At 37.6% G+C, this 26,857-nt stretch overlaps 1 protein-coding gene across 3 annotated transcripts in view; it reads left to right on the top strand.

Moving 5' to 3' along the window:
• DIAPH2 (diaphanous related formin 2) overlaps positions 1-26,857 on the top strand; it is a 906,095-nt gene that overhangs the window by 161,615 nt on the left and 717,623 nt on the right. The gene's annotated exons all lie outside the window — the stretch shown is intronic.

The following is a 26,857-nucleotide window of genomic DNA, read 5'->3' as shown; positions in this document are numbered from 1 at the left end:
GATGCAGGTACTGATCTTAGACTGACTTGTAGCATTATAGTTGCAGGTGATCAGTATGGTTTAGAGCAAAAACTGTTGCCAAACTTCAGGATTCATAATATAGGATGCTACTTTCAATTCCTAGGGGAAAATGTTAATATGATGACAAGTTAGGGAGGGTTCAGGGCAAGTGTCTGTCCCAGGAGGGGCCATTTACCTTAAGTATATTGGGCTCTAGACTTAGGACAGCAAAGCTAAATCTAGAGTCCACTTATAGGCAGTGATGAGAATCTTCAATATTTCAGGTTCCCTGGTCATAACTGAACCTCCTGATTGAAGGTGTCATTGCTTGGAAGTAGCCATTTATAAATCTGATAGAACATGCTAGCAACATGAAACATGCTTCTATAATGTGTCAGATATTTCCACTTCTCTCTATCAATATGGACACTGATTGATACAACCAAGAAAAACTTGAACCTCTAAAGACAATAACACCCTGGACTTAGAAGTCAAAGAGACTGGAGTCACATGTGTTGTTTTGTCTCATTTTCCAGTTGAAAAGTTGGAATTTTGAGAGTCAGGAGGATAAAGGAAGTTGTTTGCTGTTTGTGTACCCAAATTTTAAATATTACTTTTTAAATTTTATATTTTATATTTAGTAAAGAATACAGTGAAATGGTTAAGATGGTATGCTTTATGTTATGTGTATTTTACCATAATTAAAACACAATGAAAAAGTACATTCATGATATTAATAAAGTATAAGATGATTTGAATGAAGTTAATAGGGGATATATATAATCTACATAAATAATTCTGCATCACTTTGAGAGCTATAGGAAAAGACTAGAATAAATGGAAAGAGAATATGATTTTAATTGGGATGAATAAAGACCATAAAGATATAAAGTTTTTTCTTTTTTAACTTACACACTTAACGTAATTATAATAAAATACAGATAGGCATTTTAATGAAATTTATTGAATTTAACAAGATTATTATATATATGAAAAAAGAAACTGACAAGAATATAAAATACCATTTGGAGAACCAGGAGCAATATTTTGGTGGTAGGGGAGCTATTCTATTAGCACACACATTCATGTAGATAAGTGAAAGTAAAAAGAAAGTCCAATAATATGTGTTTGATATATTGATAAGTAGAATTAATATTTTTTAAGGATATAAAATAAGGGGTAGATATAAGCATTCCAATGCCATTTATTAATCTGCATATAAATCTGGGGGAAAAATAGGTCCATAACTCATATTGTATACAAAATTCATATAGAGAGATTAAAAGTAAATTTCTAAGTGAAAACTTTATAAGCTTTGAAGTAACTGAAGTCAAAAAAGAAAGGATTTACTCCTTTGAATAAATAAAAACAAAAATGTTTGGAAAATATAAAAACTAAAACACTGAGAAAAATATCTACAAGTTTCTCACATGAGGGATTACTCTTGTTAGTATTGAGGCACTGCATAGAGCAGTGGTTCTCAACCTTCCTAATGCCGCGACCCTATTAAACAGTTCCTCATGTTGTGGTGACCCCCAACCAGAAAATTATTTTTGTTGCTACTTCATAACTGTAATTTTGCTACTGTTATGAATCGTAATGTAAATATCTGATATGCAGGATGTATTTTCATTGTTACAAATTGAACATAATTAAAGCATAGTGATTAATCACAAAAACAATATGTAATTATATATGTGTTTTCCGATGGTCTTAGGCGACCCCTGTGAAAGGGTCGTTTGACCCCCAAAGGAGTCGCGACCCACAGGTTGAGAACCGCTGGCATAGAGCATGTGGAAACATTTAGGTTTGGACAGATAAATGTGAAAGAAAACAAAACAGACAATACACATAAGTGGAAATAAATTCAGTAAAGTGAGGGGCAATTTAACATACCAGTTGATGCAAATTAAAAATATAATTTTCCATCTATTGAATTGGAAATAATTAAAGTGACATTACCTAATGCGATGAAATTTGTTCATTATAGTGCTGGTAAGCGTTAAATCTGTTTGAAAAGCAATTTGACAGAATATGCAAAACGTTATACCCTTTGACCTCTGTTATATAGTACTTAGGAGATTTTATCCTAAGGAAATTATCCAAAAGAAACAAACAGTGATTCTTTGCAGGATTGGTTATACTAATGGAAAATTGGGGTGGATGGGAACCTTAGTTCTGAGAAGAAGGTAATATCTAAATTATGGGTCAGGTAGGCACTAAAATGATGTGTAGGCTGTATAGAAAAATGAAAATAGTAATCTGATGCAATGGCCAAAAGGAATTACATGTGGTACCATGAATGCTTTCAATTATGTAAAATATGAGCATGTAATCAAATATTAGATAACAATGTAAAAATTAGTTTCTGGTGTGGTGGCATTTTTAATGATTTTTTTAAAACATTCTGCCCAGACTTATGAGAAAATGAGAATGGCAAAGACTTCTAAGAACAATGTTAGGAATGCTAAAGTATGCTGCTAATTAATAATAGTAACAATTTCTATTGATTATGTTCTATGTACCAGGAACAACCTTAATTGTTTTGCATGTGTTCTCTCATTCTTGAAATGTTTGAAAGCTGAAAAGAGAGAAGGTTTAGGCAGGATATACTTGTCTCCAATCATTGAAGGGTTGTGATAGGAAAAAGCACAACCAGAATAGTCCTCTTTTGTTCCATTGGGATAATAAAACAAACAGGGACAGCTATCAAAAATTTGATAGTGTCAAAACAGTGTCAAACATTTTATCAAAAAATTACAATAAATTGGATTTTTACTTAATGCTAACAAAACAAAACAGTAACAGCATACATGTTCCTCCTTCTGTATTCTCCACCTGGGTAAATGGACATCACCATACAGCCAGATGTCTGAGCCAGAAACTTGGCCTTCATTATTGATTCCTAGCATGTCTTCATTCTCTACCTCCAATCCATCACCATACTCTGTTGATTTTAACTGCTAAAAGTATTTTTGAAACTCAGTCCTTTCGTCCTTATTCCCACTGTTCTTGCCCAGTTTAGGCTGCCATCCTCCTCACACTTTCTCTCACCTGTCAAACCTGTTTTCCTATTCTCTAATTCTGGCTTATCCTTTAGTTTTCATCGTAGATATTCTTTCTTCCGGGAAGCCTTTCTGGACATCTGCTTTGGATCCTCCTGTGTATTCTCATATACCCCTATGCCCCTGTTTGGCAAAATGCAGCTCGCGAGCCACATGCGGCTCTTTGGCCCCTTGAGTGTGGCTCTTCCACAAAATACCACGTGTGGGTGCACACGTACAGTGCGATGGAAACTTCGTGGCCCATTGCGCAGAAGTCGGTTTTCGGCCTGGGCGAGTCTATTTTGAAGAAGTACTGTTGATATTTGGCTCTGTTGACTAATGAGTTTGCCGACCACTGCCCTATGCCATTCCCTTTCTACTTCTATTACTAGAAAAGAACCACCACCTGAGTAGAGGCCATTGTCTTGGTTTGCTCTCACCTCCTCAGAGTCAGCAGATGTCTGGCACGTAGGAGATGTTCAATATGTATTCGCTGAATGAATCTCTATAGTTTTGGCCTACCAGGAGTATTGTGAGCCCCTTAAGATTTATATTTTCAACTTCCAATTTGAGCACCGTCCTCTTAATCATCAATTCATTAACACCAAGCACAAATGCCACACATAGTACATCTTCGGTAATGGTTTGAAATGAATGAATAACTCTGTATTTGAATGAATGAATCATTGTAATGGTGACACCTCATGGAGGTTAATAAGTATTCCTCCTCTCTTTAAGTTCCTTTAAGGCAAAGTCTGTCTCATTTGTCTCTGCTTTACCTGCGGTACCTAACATAGTGACTTATATATAGTAGACACTCAGTGAATAATTACTTTAAGTTCCCAAGACTGAATATTAGCTAGAGAGTTCTGACTAATGCTAGTGTTAATGAGGTGATCTTGACCATGTCTGGAGTTTGGGCTTTAGCTAGATTTCTCTGTATATTTATGAACGTGTGCATACATGCATGTTCATGTCAGCATCTATTATATAAAGGTAGAAGACTGGTTTTATGTTGATTTATACTAATTAGTGACCATTAAAACGATGCTGTCACCTTATAAATAGCCAAAATTTTCATATTTAGGTGGTTGATTTGTTTTACTGTGGCTGTTTCTGTGTTGATTGTACAAAGATTTCTGGGTTGCTTTGCATCATTTAATAAAAACTTGAGCTCGTCCCAATCATTCACTGTGTAATCAATGAGTGGGCATTAGGGCTTGGGAAAGAATTTTTAACTGAAGGGAATATATGTGGGAAACCCTTTATGGGAAAGGTCTTTTTCTTTTTTTCTTTTCTGCTGGAGTGTAGAACTTCAGGTGATATGTAATCCACATTTCTTCAACATCCCTCCCCTCATCAGTATGTTTTACTTATAAGTATCTGTCAGTAAGGATGTGTCTGAAGCCTGTTTTAAGAAATACAAGGTGATACATATTTGAATAAGCATCCTCTTTGTGTTTGAAGTTGAAAGGGTACAAATCCTTTTTGGTCAAAGCAGGAGAGCTTGTACCTGCTTTGTTATGAAGGAAGGCTGCTCTTTTGTATCCTCGTTATTTTTTATTCCTTTCTACATTTTCCCCTGAATTCTTTTGTCTCTCTCCTTTATCGTTAACTATTTATTTTATCCTTTTATCCCTTATATATTTTATTCTTACCTTTTCTTTTTTCAAGGTTTATATTTACATGTATGAGTAAACTGGACCAAAACAAGGTCAAGGTAGAGAGCAATTGTGTGCTGTGTGTGTTTTCTTTTGCTCAGTGTATTTGCATTTTTGATTTAGGGTTATATGCATCTTACCTAACTGCAAGTAGTATATGCTTCACTTGTTATTTTGGATGAACTTTATCGATAGCCACAGATTGTCAGCAAGTTCACAAATACACTAGAGAGAGTGAAGACACACATATGTATTAAGAGAAGAAAAAGCCTTCCAGTAATCTAGTGGAATTTCACTGAATCCATGCCTTATTTTGGTTATCATAAGGCAGAGTAGCTCAATTCTTCCAGGTTCTGCCATTTTTAAATGCGTGCCTCTGGGTAAATTGCCTCATCACCCAAATGTTGCTGGGAGGATTAAGTGAGATGCAAAGGCAACTGTAAAAAAAAAAAAAGCTACACACATTTCAGGTGTGTGATGTTGAAGTTCATCTTGGCAGTCTCAGATGATGATATTTTGATTCCTTGGGATGATCTATGGGAGCTCACAGTCGGGTAGAAGCTTCCTCAGGTCAAGGACGGTATATATATATATATATATATATATATATATATATCCCAAAAATATATACCAAAAATTTATTTATTTTTGGGTGGTGGTGGTGGCGGGGGGGGGCTCGAGGAAGGAGACAGAAAGGTAGGTAATGCTGGCCTGAGATTTGGAAGAGTAGTAATAGCTTTTCTTGGTTCTTGTAGGGTCCATCAGGGTAGCTTCCTGTAGGAGCTCTTTCTTGCAGTCATGACGATCAGCTCCAGTCCAGTCATTCCTTCTGGTGCCCCAGAACCTTTCCACTAGCACAGGCGGAAAGGAGGGGGTGTAGCCCTCGCACGGCAGTGGAGGTGCTGGGGGAGGGGTGGCCGTGCTGGGGGAGGGGTGGCAGTGCTGCATGGCTGGGACCTTGATGGCAGCGATGGCAGTGGGGGAACCAGGCGGAGGGACAAAGGCTAAGTTCAGTTGCAGTTCTAATCTCTCTGTCTGCCAGCGACTGGCGGCCAGATGTGGGGGGGGCCACTGCTGGGCTGGAGGACGGCGCCAGCGGAGCAAGCTGGGAGAGGAAGGTAGCGAGCAACGTGGCGGGACTCAGCACGAGGTGGTGTCCCGGGAGAGTCCTGGGACCAAGGCGCTGACCTGTCCCCCTGGGTGGCTGAAAGTCCTTGTGCGGCGCAGCCATCATGCCCTAGAGCAGTGATGGCGAACCTTTTGAGCTAGGCGTGTCAGCATTTTGAAAAACCCTAACTTAACTCTGGTGCCGTGTCACATATAGAAATTTTTTGATCTTTGCAACCATAGTAAAACAAAGATTTATATTTTTGATATTTATTTTATATATTTAAATGCCACTTAACAAAGAAAAATCAACCAAAAAAATGCGTTCGCGTGTCACCTCTGACACGCGTGTCATAGCTTCGCCATCACTGCCCTAGAGCTTTCTTTTTAAAATAATAGTGCAGAGGGGGAAACCAAGATGGCGGCATAGGTTAACGCCAGAGTTTGCTGCCTCGAACAACCACTTCAAAAATACAACTAAAAGACAGAACGGACATCATCCAGAACCACAGGAAGGCTGGCTGAGTGGAAGTTCTACAACTAGGAGGAAAGAGAATAGCATACTGAGACTCAGAGGAGGCGCAGTGCTGAAGTGAAATACTAAGGTGCAGAGTGCATGTGGAGAGGGCTGGCGGCTGAGGGCGCGGTTGTTGTTTTCAATCGGGAGGGAGTCTCAGACTCTGAGCTCCAGATCTGGGCGAGTTTCTAGGGACCCAGACTCAAACGGGAGAAGCAGGACTGTCTGGCTTCGGTCAGAACTCGAAGGCAGCTTTCTCTCCAAGGTTTGCAGCGGTTGCTGGGACTCTGAGAGGCAGAGCCCCTGGGGACGGGACTGAGAGCAGCCATAACTGCTCACTCTGCCCGCCCTGTAGATCCCTGGGGACCCGCCCCACCCAAGCCCTGCACAGAGGCATTTGCCGGATAGCCTTAGGCAAACGCTAGATTAGCACTGCCCTAGAGATCCAGCACAGAAGTTCTTCCACTGCAGACACAGCTCATTCTCATAGCCAGTTAGCCTGGAGGACAAATCACCCCCAGTATTACTGACAACAATCAAGGCTTAACTACAACAAGACTGCGCACAAAGACCACAAGGGGGTGCACCAAGAAAGCATAAAAAAATGCGGAGACAAAGAAACATGACAGAAATGGAGGATATAGAGCTCAAAACCGCACTTTTAAGGTCTTTCAATAATTTTCTAGAAACTGCCGATAAGCTTAATGAGATCTACAAGAAATCTAATGAGACCCTCGATGTTGTGATAAAGAACCAACTAGAAATTAAGCATACACTGACTGAAATAAAGAATATTATACAGACACCCAACAGCAGACCAGAGGAGCGCAAGAATCAAGTCAAAGATTTGAAATGCGAAGAAGCAAAAAACACCCAACCGGAAAAGCAAAATGAAAAAAGAATCCGAAAATACGAAGATAGTGTAAGGAGCCTCTGGGACAGCTTCAAGCGTACCAACATCAGAATTATAGGGGTGCCAGAAGATGAGAGAGAGCAAGATATTGAAAACCTATTTGAAGAAATAATGACAGAAAACTTCCCCCACCTGGTAAAAGAAATAGACTTACAAGTCCAGGAAGCACAGAGAACCCCAAACAAAAGGAATCCAAAGAGGACCATGCCAAGACACATCATAATTAAAATGCCAAGAGCAAAAGACAAAGAGAGAATCTTAAAAGCAGCAATAGAAAGAAACTCAGTTACCTACAAGGGAATACCCATACGACTGTCAGCTGATTTCTCAACAGAAACTTTGCAGGCCAGAAGGGAGTGGCAAGAAATATTCAAAGTGATGAATACCAAGAACCTACAACCAAGATTACTTTATCCAGCAAAGCTATCATTCAGAAGTGAAGGTCAGATAAAGAGCTTCACAGATAAGGAAAAGCTAAAGGAGTTCATCACCACCAAACCAGTATTATATGAAATGCTGAAAGGTATCCTTTAAGAAGAGGAAGAAGAAGAAAAAGGTAAAGATACAAATTATGAACAACAAATATGCATCTATCAACAAGTGAATCTAAGAATCAAGTGAATAAATAATCTGATGTACAGAATGAACTGGTGATTATAATAGAATCAGGGACATAGAAAGGGAATGGAATGACTATTCTTGGGGGGGGGGAAGGGGTGTGGGAGATGCGGGAAGAGACTGGGCAAAAATCATGCACCTATGGATGAGGACAGTGGGTGGGGAGTGAGGGCGGAGGGTGGGGTGGAAACTGGGAGGAGGGGAGTTATGGGGGGAAAAAGAGGAACAAATGTAATAATCTGAACAATAAAGATTTAATTAAAAAAATAAAATAATAGTGCAGCTTAATTAAAAAAGTAAGCTTCAATTTAGAAAATCTGGAAACAGGTTTTCAAGAGGAAAAAAACCCATGTAGATATATAAAATTCAATTACTCAGGGATAATTACCATTAACATTGCCATGGATTACCATTTAGATGATAGAAACATTTTTACATAATTGAAATCATACTGTACATAGAGTTTTGTATCTCATTGCACATAACATTGACTCAAAGATATCTTTCCATATCATGAGGACATTTTAATGGCTGCATAATATTCCATTTCAGTAGATGCCGTAGTTTACCTCTCCATTTCCCTACATTTGGTCTCTGACAGTGTTTACAAGTTTCCTTACTAAAAAAATGATTTCATAAACATCTTAGCACATAAATCTCGGTCTGTAATGCAAATTATTTTCTGCGGTGGTTCCCAGAAGTAGCATTTCTAGATCAAAGAGAATTCATACATTTTTTAGGCCCTTGGTTTTTCTTCTCAGATGGCTTTACAGACAGATTATGCCAAGCCTGAGTGTTATCAGCATTGGAAAAGAATTTCCCTCTCACTACAAGAGCAGGGCTTTTAGTTTCTTTACCTGTATTCTAAGTCAATAAGTGCACACTTTCTGTATAGCTGTGTATACTGCATTATCAAATTAATCCAGGAAACAAAGTATGTTACTTTATGTACATATTTGAATCTTACACAGCTTATTTTGAAGGCAGGGGTACATGCTGCATTTTTTCTACACTGGGAATCTTTTTGTGCTGGTTATTACTCTGATATTGCACTACTCTGAAATCCCAAACTAAAGCAATAATTTTTTTTCGAAGGTTCTGTATCTTTGTGGCCTTGACAAGTGAGCTAGTACTTTGGAGAGTAAGTGATCCAAGACTGCATTTTAGGACAATGAGAAGTGCCAGAGGCATGAGAGAAAGACTAATGGATAGGACGGGGGACTGGAAATCAGATGCTCTAGGTTCTATTCCCAGCTCCATTTGTCATTGTAGATCATGGCCAAATTTGATTAAAGGACTTGCCCAATCTGTAAAACGGGGGTAATGTGTCTCACCTTACAGGAATGCTAGAGGGATTAATGTGATATTTTTAAAAAATACATTTTGTCTTCTTCCAAAAGAATTCTCACTTTGAGACCAAAAACTAAAGTCAGTCTAAAATTTGAAAGTAGAAATTAACTTTTATATGTTCAAACTTCTATATTCCCAGTTTATTAACTTAAAATCCTTTATTGATTACTTATATGAAGTATAGATTGACTACAGGATTTCTGCAAATGTAGGACAAAGTTACTTTAGATATATTCTTTTATATTTATGATATATGACATTAAAATGCAAGGAGAATCAATTCTTTAAAAATTCCACCATGAGTTAACATGGTCAGTCTGAGTCTAAAAACAGTGTGAAAGTATTTTTCTTTATGAATTTATGATATTTTCATTTAAGAAATAGGCTGTGAAGCAGGGGCATGAAAAAGAATTTATTTAGCCTCATTGCTTGAATCCATGCTTTTTTTCTGAATGTGGTAAAGTTTTGTCTATAAATTGATCTCACTTATTCTTATCTAGAATGAGTATTTTCTAAAAATAGCAGAAATCTTGGGATGAGTAAAAGAGGTGACAATCTTAAATAATCCCTAAGCCTCATTCAGACACTTTCATTAAAATTCTTCTGGTAAAGGAAATGCTATTAAATCTGACTTTGAGCTCTTTGAAGACAGGGGCTATGTCTTTAAACATTTTTGTAAACCCAGTGTTTAGCACATAGTAGGTGCTCAGTAAATGTTTACTGAAGAAAGTAACCTGCTGGTTGAGATAAGAAATAAAAGCAATGCATAAAGCTCATCTGTTTCCAAGAAAACTAGTATACTGTAGAAACTGCAAGGGTCTTTGAAATAATATCTTAGTTAAAAAAATATTTCACACATACACCACAATTTTCTAAGAGTTCAAGGCATTTACCACACTTTAAAATGAACATTTTCAGAGATTATACTGGGTGGAGATATTTCAGATTGGTTGTATTTTGACCACTAAGAGCTTGTGCTTTGCATAAAGCCATACAAGTAATTATTTTCTTGGATAAGAGTAGAAGTTTTGCCCTTTAATTTTTATTTTATTTTTGCTTTCAGGGACTTAGCTAGATTGGTCGTCGGTCTGTAGTGATTTTTAGTATTCTAAGAGAAACTCCCTGTTTTGAATGCTTTGGAATATCCTTAATGTTTCAAAATAGTTTTAATTTTTTTTGGGGGGGGGCACATTTAGTGGTAATGGCATATACCATTTTGTTTGAATTGCTGGAAATAAGTTGTGAGATCTATGTCAATACATTTAGTAATGTATATGCTATCTCTCATAAAAATGCTCCCCCTCATGCATATTTTTCTGTTTCAGTAAATGAAAAATATATCGGAGGAAAGGAGTTCCCTCTCCCAACCCTAGGATTTTGTAAAGTTCTAGTAATATAAAGTGTGTCACTCTCTGAACAATAGGTATATTCCTAAAGAATTATGTGAATCATTACAAAATAGTTACTGCCCTTCAGGAAGTCTGCTGAAAGAGTAAACATTATGGTGGCTGGTGGGTGAAGTAAAAAGTTATCGAGAATAATGATGGAGCAGTGAGTAATCTCAGGAGTGAGCAATATGTTTACTCTGGTATCTATGCGGGGACAGAGAATCAATTGAAGTTTTGGTAAGTCGGATGGGACTCAGGATCCACGGAATATTGCTTCTGGGGAGAGACTTATGTTCTCAGGGATGTGTGTGCTTTGCCCCATTTTTAGTTTTTACTGAAGGACGGGGGACTGGACGGGGGACTGGAAATTTACTGAATAAATTCTTTTTCATGAGCCCCATAAAGACTAAAATTGATCGTGGGTACTCTTTATTAGAGGCCTCAGGAAGTATCTTTATTCCTTAATTTGTCACAGAACTGTGGAATCTTCAATCTGCAAGTGACCTTAGAGGTAGTCTTCTAGTCTAACACCTCATTTTCATAAGATAAGGAAACAGAATCACCCGAGAACCTGTGTATCTCATGGCAAAAAGCAAATTGTCACTGAGCAAGGCTTGAAATAAAAGTGCCATAAATTCCAGTCCAGTAAGTTTCTCTCTTGAGCACACTGCCTCCTTAGTATTACTACGGTTGTGTTTTAATCATCAATCTCGTCTAGCAAAATCCCTCACCACGTTCTGCTCATCTGAAATGACATATGTAGGATGTTGACTGGTCAGGAGACCAGACGGATCAAATGAATTGATTTTTGGATCCCAGTGTGATGAACGAGGAGGCTTGATCTATAGGTTTGTTTAAGATCAGGATCCTAGTTTTCTTTTCAGGACTCATAGAGGGTGTAGGTCAGTGATGGCGAACCTATGACACGCGTGTCAGAGGTGACACGCGAACTCATTTTTTTGGTTGATTTTTCTTTGTTAAATGGCATTTAAATATATAAAATAAATATCAAAAATATGTCTTTGTTTTACTATGGTTGCAAATATCAAAAAATTTCTATATGTGACACGGCACCAGAGTTAAGTTAGGGTTTTTCAAAATGCTGGCACGCCGAGCTCAGAAGGTTCGCCATCACTGGTGTAGGGTATAGCTTTCTAAAACTAAGGGAGTTTGACTGAAGGTGAGAAGTTTGTTCTCATTGCAGGTTAGTGAGTGCATCTGATAGACTATGTGGTATTTCAGGGAAATGTGCCACAGATTCTTCCTACCCTATTTGTGTCTCATGAAAACTCACTTGTAATTCATCTACTTCCCAAATATGCTGTGCATCTGTGTTTATGTGTACTAGTATGTGTATTTAAACAACTGAGTTAAAATCTCAGGTTGTATATCCATCCATCCATTCACCCAACAAATATTGAGAGTTACCTCCTGTGCTAGGCACTACGCTCTGGACTGGGGATGCAGCTTGTAAGAGAGAGACAAAGCCTCTGCTGCCACAGGCAGGGCTTATATGTCAGTGAAGGGGGGCAGGTAATCAACAGATAAGTAAACAAGAAAATACTGAGTAGTCATGAGCCCCATAAAGACTAAAATTGAGTAATGTGGGATTTTTAGGATGCTGTTTTAATGGTGAGCCACATCATATAAGATTCAGAGAAGGCCTCTGTGAGGAGGTGGTTATTTGAATAATGGGAAGGAAACAGCTATGCACAAATTCAGGAAAAGAGCCTTCAAAGCAGAGGGGAGAACCCATGCAAAGGTCCTAATGTGGGAATGGGCTTGGGGTGTTCAAATGCCAGAAAATAGACCGGTGTGGTTATAGTAGGCCAGAGAGTAGTGCATAGGGATAAGGGATGGAGTCAGATGAGACTGCAGAGGTAGTTAAGGGCAAAATTACACAGGGCTTTGTAGCTCCCCAGCATGGAGGTCAAACAGATCAGAGTTTTGATTACTACTGTGTGATCTCACATAAGTTTCTTAACTTTTGTGAGTTTCAGGTTTTATCATTTGTAAATTGGGAATAATTATTACTTTGCAAAGTTGTTTATAAGGATCAGGATAGAAATGTAAAGTGAATTTTTAGTGATGGGCAAATCACACTCAAGAAGTTGGATGTCAATGATGCTGATAATTGATAAGAAAGGAAATAAATATCCATTGTATATTAACTATGTGTCAAGCATTATGCTAGGCATTTTGCACTTATTTATATTTAAAACCTCAAAACAATTCTATAAGACAGTGAAACTCACAAAACTGTTACTTTTACAGTGAAAATAGTCCTAAGTAGCAGATACTGGATTCAAAACAAAATCTTCATGACACCGAAATCACTTCCTTCCTGTTGCATTAAGGGAGTAAACCAATTATAATGTGTTGGTTGGTTTTGTATGTAAATATAATTTGTGACTATACATGTTTTCAAAGAAGAGAACTGTCTTTGATATTATATCAGTACCTCTTGCCAGTCAGGAACTCGCATGCATGTCTATATTGCCCTCAACGCTTAGGATAATGTCTTATTCCTCTTAGATACTCTTACTATGTTCTTTGAATGACTGGATCTGCACAATATTAATACTTGCCAATGACATGCCACGACTTTTGAAGAAATCTAATGAGTCTTCAGGTTTTTGTGTTGTTTTTTTCAAAATTCCTGAATTTTTCCCGAAGACACACATCATATGGCAGCCTGTTCTTTTGAAAGTGTTTCACCCTTACTTGTACTAGTTGGAAATGTCACAATAGTGCATTAACCTCCTGAGCTCCAGATGGCTCTTTGTTGTTGTTTTTTCTTTTGTCTCGTTTTGTTTAAAGGAATGTAGAATTGGCTGCGGAGTCTTCTGACTGATGGCAGATTTGGGTAGTGTAAATTTTGTTTGTAAACATGCGCTGAAAAAAATCGCAAGTTGTGCTTTTTATTTTTTGCTTAACAAAACCCTCACTGAATATATATCATAAGTTGAAAGGCTCATTCATTTTGTGAGCAAGTTTATAAAGACATTACTGATAAACTTAACTGTTGAAGATATGTAACGTCAACATTTTTGTTGTTGTTAATCTTCACCCGAGGATATTTTTCAATTGACTTTTAGAGAGAGTGGAAGGGATGAGAAGAGACAGAAAGAGAGAAACATCAATGTGAGCGAGAGAGACATTGATTGGTTGCCTCCCACATGCACCCTGGCCAGGGCCAGGGATCAAGTCTGCAACTGAGGTACTCACCCTTGACTGAAATTGAACCCGGGACCCTTCAGTCTGCAGGCTGGTGCTCTATCCACTGAGCCCAAACGGTTAGGGTTAACATCAACATTTTACACTGGGTAGTAGAAAAAGATAATAAAACCTTTTAGAGATGTGTTTGTGTATGTGTTGAAGTATTAGATAATAATTTTTTCCTTGAGAAGTGACAGGCTAAAATAATAAATCATCAAATGTAGACCATGAATAATGTTGTTTTTAGAATAATTATTTTGGTGAAAGAGGAATGTGTGGTTTCTTATGTTTAAATTCACAACTTAGGTCTTTAAGGATAAGAATGTTACCTGCAGAAATAGTTGATAATCTCTGGAAGTAATGCCATCATATTGAGTAATATTATACTGTTGCTACTATTGGCATAACCTTTGACTGTAACATGATATATATCCCTTTTGAGCCAGAACATTGTTTGAACTTTTATTAAAAACCCTATGAAGACTACAGGCTCAAGTACTATGTGCTCAGTATTCTTATCAGGTTGTTCTTTCAAGTGAAGCTAGGGCTTTGAGCAAGCAGTATTTTGTGATACTTTTTTGTATACTATTTGAGAAGTAGAATTGGTTCTCATGCTGCATAGATGAATTATTTATCACAAAAAAGCTTGAGTAACCTATAAATCCATCACTACTGTAGAAAATACAAACAAATGTTTGACTTTGTTAGTAAAAATCAGTTGACTGAAATGAAACAAAAAGATCAACTTCCAGGTATTCTTAGAGTTTATATATACTAACCTAAACAAATCATTTCTCTTTTCAACACTAACCAGAAGACTATCTTACTAAAATACTATTTGATCCCAAAGATGTCAGTTTCTTTAATAAGACTGAATATTTATGGACTAGCTGATTTCACTATAAATAAATTGTCACTTTCAATGTCACAATAATTTTTTAGAGGTCAGATCCCATAAAGGGAAAATTGAGTGTTCAGTTGCATAAATACACATTAAAATCTTATCCACCTCATTGTTATCTATCTATAAAATATTCTATTTTGTACTTCCTGCTGCCTGCTTCTAAATGTAAGCACTGCTCAGATTTTCTTACTTGGCCTTGTCTTCTCACTTTCTATATGCTCTGTGGAAATCTTGAACACAACTTGGAAGAAGTATTGCTCAGTGGTCAAGCACACAGGCTTCAGAGTCAGACTGATATGGGATCAAATTCAGGCTCCACCACTTACTAGTAATGGGACCCTGCGCAAGTTTTGTAAGCCTCAGTTTCCTGATCTGTAAAAATGCAGATAACATCATCACTTAGCTCAGAGAGGTTCCCTAAACCTGGGCAACTTCTTAGTTCCTCCATCTTACCTGTCCTAGCCCATTATCCTCATTCACTTACTAGGTGAAATAAGTCTATGTTCTAAAAATCTCTCTCATCCAGTCTTGTCTTTCTAACTGCATTGTTAATGGCTAAGCATACCATCATACTCTTCTGTGATGATTTCAAAAGATGAAACCAACCTAATGCTTCCATTCTCTCCTCTAGGTACTTGTCTGCACACCTCCCTGTCCAAGCTATCATTTGCAATACAGATGTGTTTGTCATTCCACAGCCTAAGTCCTTCCATGTCTTCCTCTTATCTATGGCAGTTTTTCAAATTTGAACAAAATATAGACCACCCCCTTTAATGGAAAAACTTTCTCAAAGGCCCCAGTGTTGGCTTAAAATACTTTAATTATACCGTTTAAATATGTGACAACACAAAATGAGATATAAACTATGCCAGTAATTCTTATATAACTTTAAAAATCGGTATATTAAAAAGATACAAAACCAATGTAAATAAACTTTATTATAAGGGATAAATGATGTTTTGCTGAACCTAAACTGCTGTTTGCAGTGTGAAGATTCTACAATGCTGGCATTTTGGAGTTCTCTGAGCATCTCTGTGCTAGATTGCTACAGGATGACCCAGTTTTCTCTGTTTTATCTATGGCAGGGTTGGGGGACCTTTTTTCTGCCAAGGGCCATTTGGATATTTATAACATCATTCGTGGGCCATACAAAATTATCAACTTAAAAATTTTCCTGCTATATTTGGTCAAACATTTAATTAACTCAAGGCATTAACCCTTAATGCCTTGGCAGGGCCAGACCAAATAAGGCCTGCGGGCCGGACGAACCCCATCCCTGATATATGGTTTAATTTTGATTAGTACAGTATACTGAAATGTCAGTTGGTCTCTATTTGATAAAAATCCGTTGTTTTCATATTAAGGCCATCTCTGTTTTCATTAGCCTGTGTTAATGAAAGTCATACTTCCTACTAACAGTGTGATTTTAAATGCAAATGTGGATGCTGATATTTGATGGCAGGACTTGATTATAACATGGTTATCCTGATAATCCAGTTTATGCCCAGCTTTAACATATCATCTTAAGAAATGAAACTGCAGAATTTAAAAATTACTTTACACAATTCAGAGGCTATTAAGAATGTATTTGAGCCCTAGCCAGTTTGGCTCAGTGGATAGAGTGTCAGTCTATGGACTGAAGGGTCCCTGGTTCGATTCCAGTCAAGGGCACGTGTCTGAGTTGTGGGGTCGATCCCCAGTAGGGGGCGTGCAGGAGGCAGCTGATCAATGATTCTCTCTCATTATTGATGTTTCTCTCTGTCTCTCCCCTTCCCTTCTGCTTTCTCTAAAAAAAAAAAAAAAATCAATGGAAAAATATCCTGGGGTGAGGATTAACCAAAAATAAATAAATAAAACTTTGAAATTAAAAAAAGATATATATACTTGAGGCCCAGCCACAGTGGCTCTGTGGTTGAGCATTGACCTATGAACCAGGAGGTCATGGTTAGATTTCTGGTCAGGGCACATGCCTGGGTTGTGGGCTCCATCCCTAGTAGAGGGTAGCCAATCAATGATTCTCTTTCATCATTGATGTTTCTATCTCTCTCTCCCCCTCCCTTCCTCTCTCTGAAATCAATACAAATATTTAAAAAAAGAATATATTTGAGTATCCCAGTTTGAGGAACATTAGCTCTGATCTCTAGGTTTATTGATCCACTAACACATCCTCAAACATGGTGCCTCAATGTTTAATGTAACGTCTGACTAAAATGAACTTACCTGCTTTGGTGCTTGCCTGACATTATTCCCCCAAATAGAATCAGACAGTCCATCCTGCAAACCTCCCCTTATCTATTCTGTTATCACTTATCACTGTTCATAGTCTGCTTATTGTCCCTCACACCCACCCCAGAGAGTAAGCTCTTTGATGGCAAGGGTATGTCTTGGCTTACCTCTGGACTCCGTTACTGGAACTTCATGGGAACTCAATACATTTTGAGTGGGAATATTTCTAATAAGAAAAGGACACCGTATGCACAGTAAGAGATAGATGCCTTGTCTCTGCACTACTATTTTGTGAAGAAAGTGAAGTCTGACTAATCCATGTATGTGCAGAGATTATGGCAATGGAAATTTTACACTTTAAAAAAGGGAAGCTTCTGCTTTAGTATGTGAATGGTGGCGTATTCTCAATCATAGGTTCAAAAGGGCAGTACCTTTGAGATCATCTAGCTCAGTGGGTTTAATACTTTATTTAAAATCAAAGCAGCTTATCCCTAATGAATCATATGTGGAATAGGAATGTAGAAAGCAGATGAACATGCAGATGTCTTCATTATTGGGGAAGGAGAGGATCTGGAGACTCCCCGATGATACTTCCTTTTTGCACATCCCCTCCTCAGCCCCCACACAGCCCCGAAAACACCTTAAGGAACTTTCTGGACCCTCAGAATACAGTTTAAAAATAACCTAATCTACCTAAGGTAGAAATCCCTTCCTGAGCATCTCAGAAAGATAAGCAGCCTATCTCAGCATCACCTGATTCAGGTGACCAAAAACTAATCATTTCATAACACTGGCATTTCTTTCATTAGGCCATTTTTAAAGAAAGTACTCAATTAATGATAAAATAATATAAGATGGTAGCAAACATTAACTGAGTGCTTATTATTTACCAGGTATTGACTTTACCTGGACTCTTATTTCATCCTTACAACAACCCTGAGGGTAGGTACTTTATTATTCCCATTTTGCACATAGGTAACCTGAGGCATAGGAGGTCAAGTAAAAATTTGATTAAATTCCCACAGCTGTTGAAGGTATAGAATATTTCTGAAACTTTTGCCCATTTTTCCTCTTTTTGTTATACTTCTACATTGGGAGCAAATTATGCCCATTTGAAGATAATTTTGCACTGTCTTCAGAAAAGAACTCTCTATTTAGGTTTTAGCCTGTTTCTGACATTTGCTAGTTATCTCATCTCAGACAAGTCATGACTCCTCCATGGCTCAATTTTCACACTGCAGAAAAGAAAACTGGTTTTAGTAATATCTTCCACTGCAGGTTAGATTCAGATGAAAACATATATAGGAAAAGTTGTGAAAGCCATGCTATAGAAATGTAAGATATTTTTGATATCTAAATCTATGAATCTCATTCAGTGCTGAAGACACACATCCATTTATTTACATGTCAGCTAATCGGAGATCTTTTACTTTTCCTTGTTTTCCTATCATTTGCATATTTTACTATTGATGTACTATTGAATTAGGTGAGCAAGGAATTGAATAGAAATCAGTGTTTGCATTTTGGCTGTTAGCACTTATTAAAGTGTTTGGAAGGCTAGGGGTTTGAAAATAATAGGTAATTTTTTGTTTGGAAGATATGTTTTCTTATTTCGTTTACAATTTATAGCTTCATTACCTACTTAAAATACAGTTTCTATCTAAGCCATAGGAAACATTTGTAATCTGCAAAAGTATTATTAAACTGGCTTTATTACAGTGTCTAAAATTATTCTCAGAATTGGATCTCAAAAATGGTAAAGCAGGGAGGGAAAACATTGTATTCATCTTCATTGTCTTTGCCCAAAATAACAAGTCCTGATAAAGTTTTCACTATTGTTTTTATCTTTAAGTGGTCCAGTGAAGAAATTGGCTATGTAAAATGTTAGACATTATCATTGATCAAATTCTTCCCTTTTTAAGTCATTATTTGCATAGATGACCTTTCTCTATCTAAAATGGTGGCATGCATTTTCTCCCTCATAGGGTAGCAGAGAGAGTAAATGTTGTGAGATCACAAAATAAAGGAAACAGGTCCTTAACTTGCTTTGTTCCATGGGCCCCTCTGTCAGTCTGGTGAACGTATGGGCACTTTGTCAGAATCATGTTTTAAAATCTGTAATAATAAAAGTGTAATATGCTAATTAGACCAGACAGCCGAACAACCTTCTGGATGTCATTCCAGACGTCCTTCAGGATGAAGCCACTGTGGCGGGGGCCAAAGCAGAGGTGGTTAGGGGCGATCAGGCAGGCAGGCGAGCAGTTAGGGGCATCCGTCAGGCAGGCAGTGGGGTAGGGGTGATCAGGCAGGCAGGCAAGTGGTTAGGGCGATCAGGCAGGCAGGCAAGTGGTTAGGGAGATCAGGCAGGCAGGCAAAGGGGTTAGGGACGATCAGGCAGACAAAGGGGTTAGGGGTGATCAAGCAGGCAGGCAGGCGAGTGGTTAGGGGTGATGAGGCAGGCAGAGTGGTTAGGGGCAATCAGGTAGGCAGGCAGGTGAGCAGTTAGGAGCCAGCAGTCCCAGATTGCGAGAGGGATCTCCGACTTCCAGTTTAGGCCCAATCCAGGCCTAAGCCAGCAGTTGGACATCCCCCAAGGGGTCCTGGATTGCAAGAGGGTGCAGGCCGGGCTGAGGGACCTCCGCCCCCCCCCCCCCATGCATGAATTTTGTACACTGGGCCTCTAGTATATATATAAAAGCCTATGATGCGCACTGACCATCAGGGGCCAGATGCTCAATGCAGGAGCTGCCCCCTGGTGGTTAATGTGCTCCCACAGTGGGAGTGCCATTTAGCTGCCCCACCTGTCCTGGTGGCCCACCAGCCGGATGGCAGCCACTTACTCCCTCAGTAGTCCTGCAAGTCCAATCTCTGGAGAACGGGCCAGCGTGGCTGTTTCCCCTCCCTAGATGCTCTGCAAGGAAGAAACGATATAAAAGTGGCCACCCAGTGGCTCCTGAGAACCAGCGTGAACATCAGCAGGACGGATCCAGTTCCCGGGCAGGCAAGGATGTCCTGCTGCCTGCCTGGAGGGCCAATTGTGTCCCGGCCCTTCCCACTCACCTTGGGTGGACACCAGACGCAGGGCTCACAGCTGGTGCACGTGAGCCTCTCCGGATCGGGATTGACTGGGTACGAGCCAGGCGCAGTGGGGCCAGATGAGCGGGAGTGGCAGGCAGGCGTTGGACTGTAGGTTTCGGCCCGATCCCCGCAGGCCACCCTGAGGAACTCCACCCATGCACAAATTCGTTCACCGGGCCTCTAGTGTAAATAAAACATAAAATACATAGGATCAAAAAGGAAACCAATTATATTAAAATATATTTATTAAATTATTTTTAAAAATTATGACTCCTTCCAGAGAAACAGATACTTATATTTATACAAAAACCTGTACACATATGTTCATAGCAGTTTTATTCATAATAGATAAAAACTGGAAGCAATAATGTGCTCAACAGGTGAATGGTTCAATAACTGTGGTGTAGCCATGCCACGACATACGATTCAGCAATAAGCAGAAACAAACTAGTGATATTTGCAATAACCTGTATGATTCTCCAGGGCATCATGCTGAGTGAAAACAGCCCATGCCAAAAGATTATTACTGCATGATTTCCTACATATAACATTCTTGAGAAGACAAAATATATAGAAATGGCGAATAGATTAGTGGTTGCCAGGGGTGGAGGGTTGTGGGAGGGATTTGAGTATGGTTACAAAAGGGCAACATGAGGGATCTTTGTGTCCATGGAACTGTTTGGTATTTTGATTTTGGTGATTGGATACATGAATCTACATGTGATCAAATTGCACAGAACTAAATACACACACACACACACACACACACACACACAAGTGCAAGTAAAACTAGGGAACTTGTAATAAAACAGGTGGGATTTCTCAATGTCAATATTTTAGTGGTGATATTGTGATGTAGTTTTAAGCAAGATGCTACCATTGTGGGAAACAAGATTTCTCTGCGTTTTTCTTACAACTGCATTTGTATTTATAATAATCTCCAAATAGAAAGTGTAATTAAAAATTTGAGGCAGTGATATGCTTCTTTACAATATTTGTTAAATAACAAGACAAAGTGGCAGCTTATATAGCTAGAGTAAGTTTGAAGAAATGGTGAGCCTACATGATATTTTGAAAAATTGCCACAAATGTGGTGTTTGTGATGTGATAGGAAATATCTGTGACTCTTATGAGTCACAGTGACTAGGTTGTAGGTACTATTTATACTACTGTGGTCTGTTGTCTACATTCATAATGGGAAGAGATGCTGAATTTAAGTCAGTAGTTACTGAAAATAAAGATGTTATTTTTCCCCTTTCAGGTTCACATACTTCCTGAATTGGGGCCCAGGGTTAAGAACCCCTGTGTTACTTTCTATCTGTTTGCATTTCATTATCTGATATGTCTCAAGGGCCTCTATCAAATAAAAGATAAACATAATGTATAAACTTTCTTTTATCAAGTACTGTGGGTAGTGATAAGGGCAAAAAAAAATGCTAGTAATAACACTTTAAGTTTTAAAAGGCAGGTATGGGTAGATTTTAAGTATGGAACAGACCACACATTGATTGTGTTTGATATGAAAGATAAACATATCAGATTGATTGCTTATTATACAGATTTATTAATTGTGAATATCATTAAATATTTTAATTAGCTTTCACTAGCAAATCACTTAACAGTGATTTAGCTTTTCGTTGTTAACGTGTCTGAGAGTATGTAGATCAAATGTGATTGTTTCACGAGAAGTGAATTGTAATGTTTTGAAATCAACCTATTTATTAAAATACCATCATCCTTTTATTAATGTTAAAAATTAAAATTTATTGTGTATTTAATTAATTATTTGATGGTATTATTATTTTCCTCCCATATTTTATAAATTATTTTTCCACTTTATAAATTAATGTTTCATAATAAAAGAAATACCAATAGGGTGACAGAATTTAAATATATGTCTAGAGTTTCTTTGTGTACTTTATTTCTAACAGTACATGTGCTAAGAATAATTTAAATATTCTTTCTGTGATGGTTTTAAAGTCTGTAACTTGGGGATGAAATGCTTAATTTGGTATTTAATATTTAGATGTTTAAATTCAATAAGGAAACAATAAATTATTTTTAAAAATATATTTTTGTTGATTTCAGAGAGGAAGGGAGAGGGAGAGAGAGCTAGAAACATCAGTGGTGAGAGAGAATCATTGATCGGCTGCCTCCTACAGGCTCCACCCTGGGATTGAGCCTGCAACCTAGGCAGGTGCCCTTGACTGGAATCGAACCCGGGACCCTTCAGTCTGCAGGCTGACACTCTATCCCAGCCGTGGGCAAACTACGGCCCGCGGGTCGGATCCGGCCCGTTTGAAATGAATAAAACTAAAAAAAAAAAAAAGACCGTACCCTTTTATGTAATGATGTTTACTTTGAATTTATATTAGTTCACACAAACACTCCATCCATGCTTTTGTTCCGGCCCTCCGGTCCAGTTTAAGAACCCATTGTGGCCCTCGAGTCAAAAAGTTTGCCCACCCCTGCTCTATCCACTGAGCCAAACTGGCCAAGGCAATAAATGACTTTTTTGTAGAAAAATCTTATACTTGAAAACAATCACTTTAGCTAATCATATTTAAATAAATTAAGTCAAATCCTGATCTGTATAATCTGAAGAATTATGATACATCTACATTGCTGTAAAATTTTTTCTGTCCTAGAATTTAGGATATGTTCTCTGATTTTGCATATTACTTTCAACTTCTGGAAAGATCTTAAATAAAGACATTGTGTTCTGCAGTGGGAAACGACACTGCCTGAAGTTATCTCATGATAGTAATTTTCTGTGTAGGTTTCTTTCTTAGAGACCCTGAATTGATAATGTGTGGTGTTTGTGTACTATATTTTTTAATGCAATTTAAAGAATTTTCACTGCAAATGGCATATACAATAATTTGAAATGTTGAAATATATTTATTTTAAAATACAATTTGTATTTTCTGGATAAATGAATTACGTAACTCTAATAATCTCCCTTTATAAGATGTTTTTATTATATAATTGAAGATAAGCGATTTAATGTTTAGCATTCAGAGTTGGATAGCCCACCAAATGCGTCCCTAATAGAATAAATAGGTAGGTAGACTTGAATCAGGTACTTGTTTTGTGTTTCCTTTTCCTACTGGAACTCAAGGAACTGATGATGAGGAAAATGGCTTTTTGGTTTCCTACTTATGCTTTTAAAGTTTTAGGAGCCTCTCGAAGAACACTGTGACCTTTGTCAATATCATTCCAAATTTGTTAATCTCAGACATTGCTTTTTCAGAGAACTGCAATGATAGATATGAAACTCGATTAAAGTAGCCAAATTAACCTGACTTCCATAGGGTTTATAAATCATGGTCAGTAAGAGCAACAATATTACTGTTTTCATGACAATATTGTCTTTACTCCTTAAAGATGACACCACTGATAATAATTTATCTATGTGCATGTTACAGTTGAAAAGATTTGTGTACAATCAATAGTTCTTCCTAGTGTATGCAGCAAGATACCTTTACAGCTTAGAACTATGTATGAAGTTTGTCCTCAGATTATAATATGTATTTACATTAAAGAGTGACAGATCATGCTCAAAGTAAGCCACTTAAAATCACAAGTGGTATCTCCACTGCAAACTTCAAGTGTTCCTTTTTAAATAATGCTTGTCTGGTGTTGACACTAACATTTCATATCAGGGGAGGAGGATGTGATTATTATACTGCCCCAAACTACTTTTTGGTTCTCTATGTAATGTCTTAGAATAATATAAGCACAGTGACACTGACAAGTGTGTCCCATTCTAATGATTTTCAAATTAAGGAATGGCTTCAAATTAGGAAAGCTTCTTGTTCACCTAGCTTTGGAATAGCATGATGTATGCTAATTGCTAACTTTGTCTGCATTATTTTTTAAAGATCAAATGGGCACAGTGGTAATTTTCATTAATCTCATACAGAGCAGCTAATTAAAATTTCCATTATTATCCATCCATTATCTAGTTGTTTCCTTTGTTCGGTATCAGAGCAGGGTGTTACTAATAAGCCATTCTTGCATTACAGCACTATTAAATATAGTGAGAATTAGTTTAATCTATTGAACTGTTTTTTAGATGATTTTTCATATTATGTTACACCATATTGATATGCTGAAGATTCTTTGACATCTTGTAATAGATATTTCAGAATTAAATACTTGTTGCTTTAATTTTTTTCAATTGTGGGAAAAAGTGACATATAGTAGAAAAAGAAGTAACCCGAGGACCAGGATATTACTGTTTCATTCTTGTAACCTTACTAATTATGTGAACTTGGGCAATCACCGTGATTCTCTATTTCTATAATGAGGGTATTAGAATAGCTGATGTTTAAGGGCCAGTCAGCCTTCATATGTTTCCATAATTATCAAGTATGATTTTATGTTAAAACCCCTAAGTCCTCCTAAACTCGATAAAAGGCATTTGTTCTGCCCTAGCCAGTTTGGCTCAGTGGATAGAGCGTCAGTCTGAGGATTGAATGGTCCCAGGTTTGATTCCAGTCAAGGGCACATTCCTGGGTTGTGGACTCTATCCCCAGTAGGGGGTGTGCAGGAGGCAGCCAATCAATGATTCTCTCTCATCATTGATATTTCTATTTCTCTCTCCCTCTCCCTTCTTCTCTGAAATTAATAAAAATATTTTTTAAAAAGGCATTTGTTCTAAAAGGCTATATAATTTTTTTCTTGCTCCATTAGATTGATTGCTTCCACTCCTTATAACCGTAGATTATCCTAAATTGCATAATTTAAACTTGTTTCTAAGACTTGGGGGAAGGGTGAGTCCCAATGTGATGGGCTGGCCGAATTGCTCCATAAATAGTATCTCAGCCTCGACCATATGGAAGCAGGGAGCTGTCATTTTCTGAGCAGCTTACTCTGTAAGACAACACATATGAAATGCCTGTTTTAGGCACTTCATATTCATTGTCTTACTTAATCATCATAACAAATGTGAGGGGGCTAGGTGTTTATTACCCCTATACCATAGATGAGCAAACAGGTTTCTAGAGATTAGTTCAATAGCCTGCTCAAAGATTAGCTGGAAGGTAAGTGAGGGGGCGATTATTCAAACCCAGAAGCAGTTTGAGTGGTCCCCAGCATGCCATCATATGCTGTCTCCATTTATCTGTTCTATACTAGCATCTCTCAATATGTTGTACTGGAATGTCTCATGTAATATTCTGAAGTGAAATTTGGGAGCTTCTGCATGTTGAAACTCATCAGTCATTCACCCATTTGTTTATTTTCCATCCATCCATCCATCCATCCATCCATCCATCCATCATCATTCAAGATCTATATATTGAGTAATTACTATATGCCAAGCAGTGTTATGGTCTGGAGATAAGGTGGTGAAAAGGTAGGCAAGATTCCTGCCTCATAGAGCTTATGTTTTAATGAGGAAGACACAGTAAACAAAGAAAGTGCTAAACAAGATTGACTTATATAAAATTAACACTATAAATGAGGTTTGCAATGGTGTTGTGATGATAATTGGTGTGTGGAGGGGAGAAGACTGTTGGGCTGAAAATTGAATGATGAGAGCCAGCAATGGAGAGGTCAGGGGTCAGAGTCTCCCAGGCCAAAAAACCCCAGTAAATTCTAAGGTCATTCTGCAGGCATAGCTTTATATAAAAGTCTCCAGGGGATCAGTAGAGCCTGTTATCCATTAATTAAGAAAGAAAGTGTGAGGATCATATGAAAGTGGTGTATGGAAGTAAACTTGCACAATTTTATGCTATAAATGTTTAGTTGCGGAATTCCCTGTGGATTTGTAGCCTTAAGAGCTGGATAAATAAGTTATAGAAATGTGGAAATGATTTCACAATGATGGTTTTACTTATTGTGCTATATATATATATTGATTTATTTAATAGACTTTTTGAACATCTGTATATCCTAAAAAAGCAAGAAAAATCAGGTCAGTGGCCAACACATAAAATATGGGCACTAAAGTAGGAAATTGTATTCCTTGTTCTGTAATTGTTATGGAAAGATTCAATAACAGCATACTTTTGTTGAGGCTCACCAAATTCAGTCACTGTTAGGTACTTGGCATACATGGACTTCCCAGTCTAGAGAGACAGACACAAATAATGACCTCTGCCCCAATGTCTTAAGTGCTATAGGAGTGATGGCAGCACAGTGCTATAAGGAAATGGAGTTTCCATATATAAAACTTTGTCAGACTTTAAATGTTTACTGGAATTTTAAAACATTAAGACATTAGGCATGATTGACAATTTCTATATTAAGAAGGTATTCTCAATAAAAAGCCAATAGTATGAAACCCTAGGGAATCCATTTCTCATTATTAATTTTTAAAAATTCTCTAATGATATGACTTTTACCAAGTGGGAAACATTTTTCTTTCCTTATTATAGCTTAGATATTTAGCATAAACTGAGTGTAATTTGTATGAACTTAGAAAATGGGAATCAAGCTAGAGTTTTTATTCAGAGGGATATGCTTGTAATCTAGGAAAAGGGCAGTTATGGCCATGTTTGTCTAGAAAGTAAAACTATTAGTTATTGTTACAGTGAGTGTGTTGATGATGTTTTCCTCCCAGCCTTTCCCCAAACTACTTATATAATAGTTATGGCAAAGTGGTGAAGCTAAAGAGCAATGAAATGATAATGAGTTCTAGAAATAAAATAACACCATGTATATTGGAAATTAAGCTAAAAACTAGTCATGATCAGATAAATGCATTTAATGACTTTTTAAGATTCATCTATAACAGAGTAACAAAGTTAGAAAGAAATAGTTGGGAACTGAATATTTTTGACCAATTTGATTAACTACTGTGCTCATTGGAAACTGTTGTTTT

The sequence above is a fragment of the Myotis lucifugus genome, unplaced genomic scaffold (assembly GCF_000147115.1).
Source record: "Myotis lucifugus unplaced genomic scaffold, Myoluc2.0 scaffold_13, whole genome shotgun sequence".
Classification (NCBI taxonomy): Eukaryota; Metazoa; Chordata; class Mammalia; order Chiroptera; family Vespertilionidae; genus Myotis; species Myotis lucifugus.
This window is presented reverse-complemented; position numbering and strand designations above follow the sequence as displayed.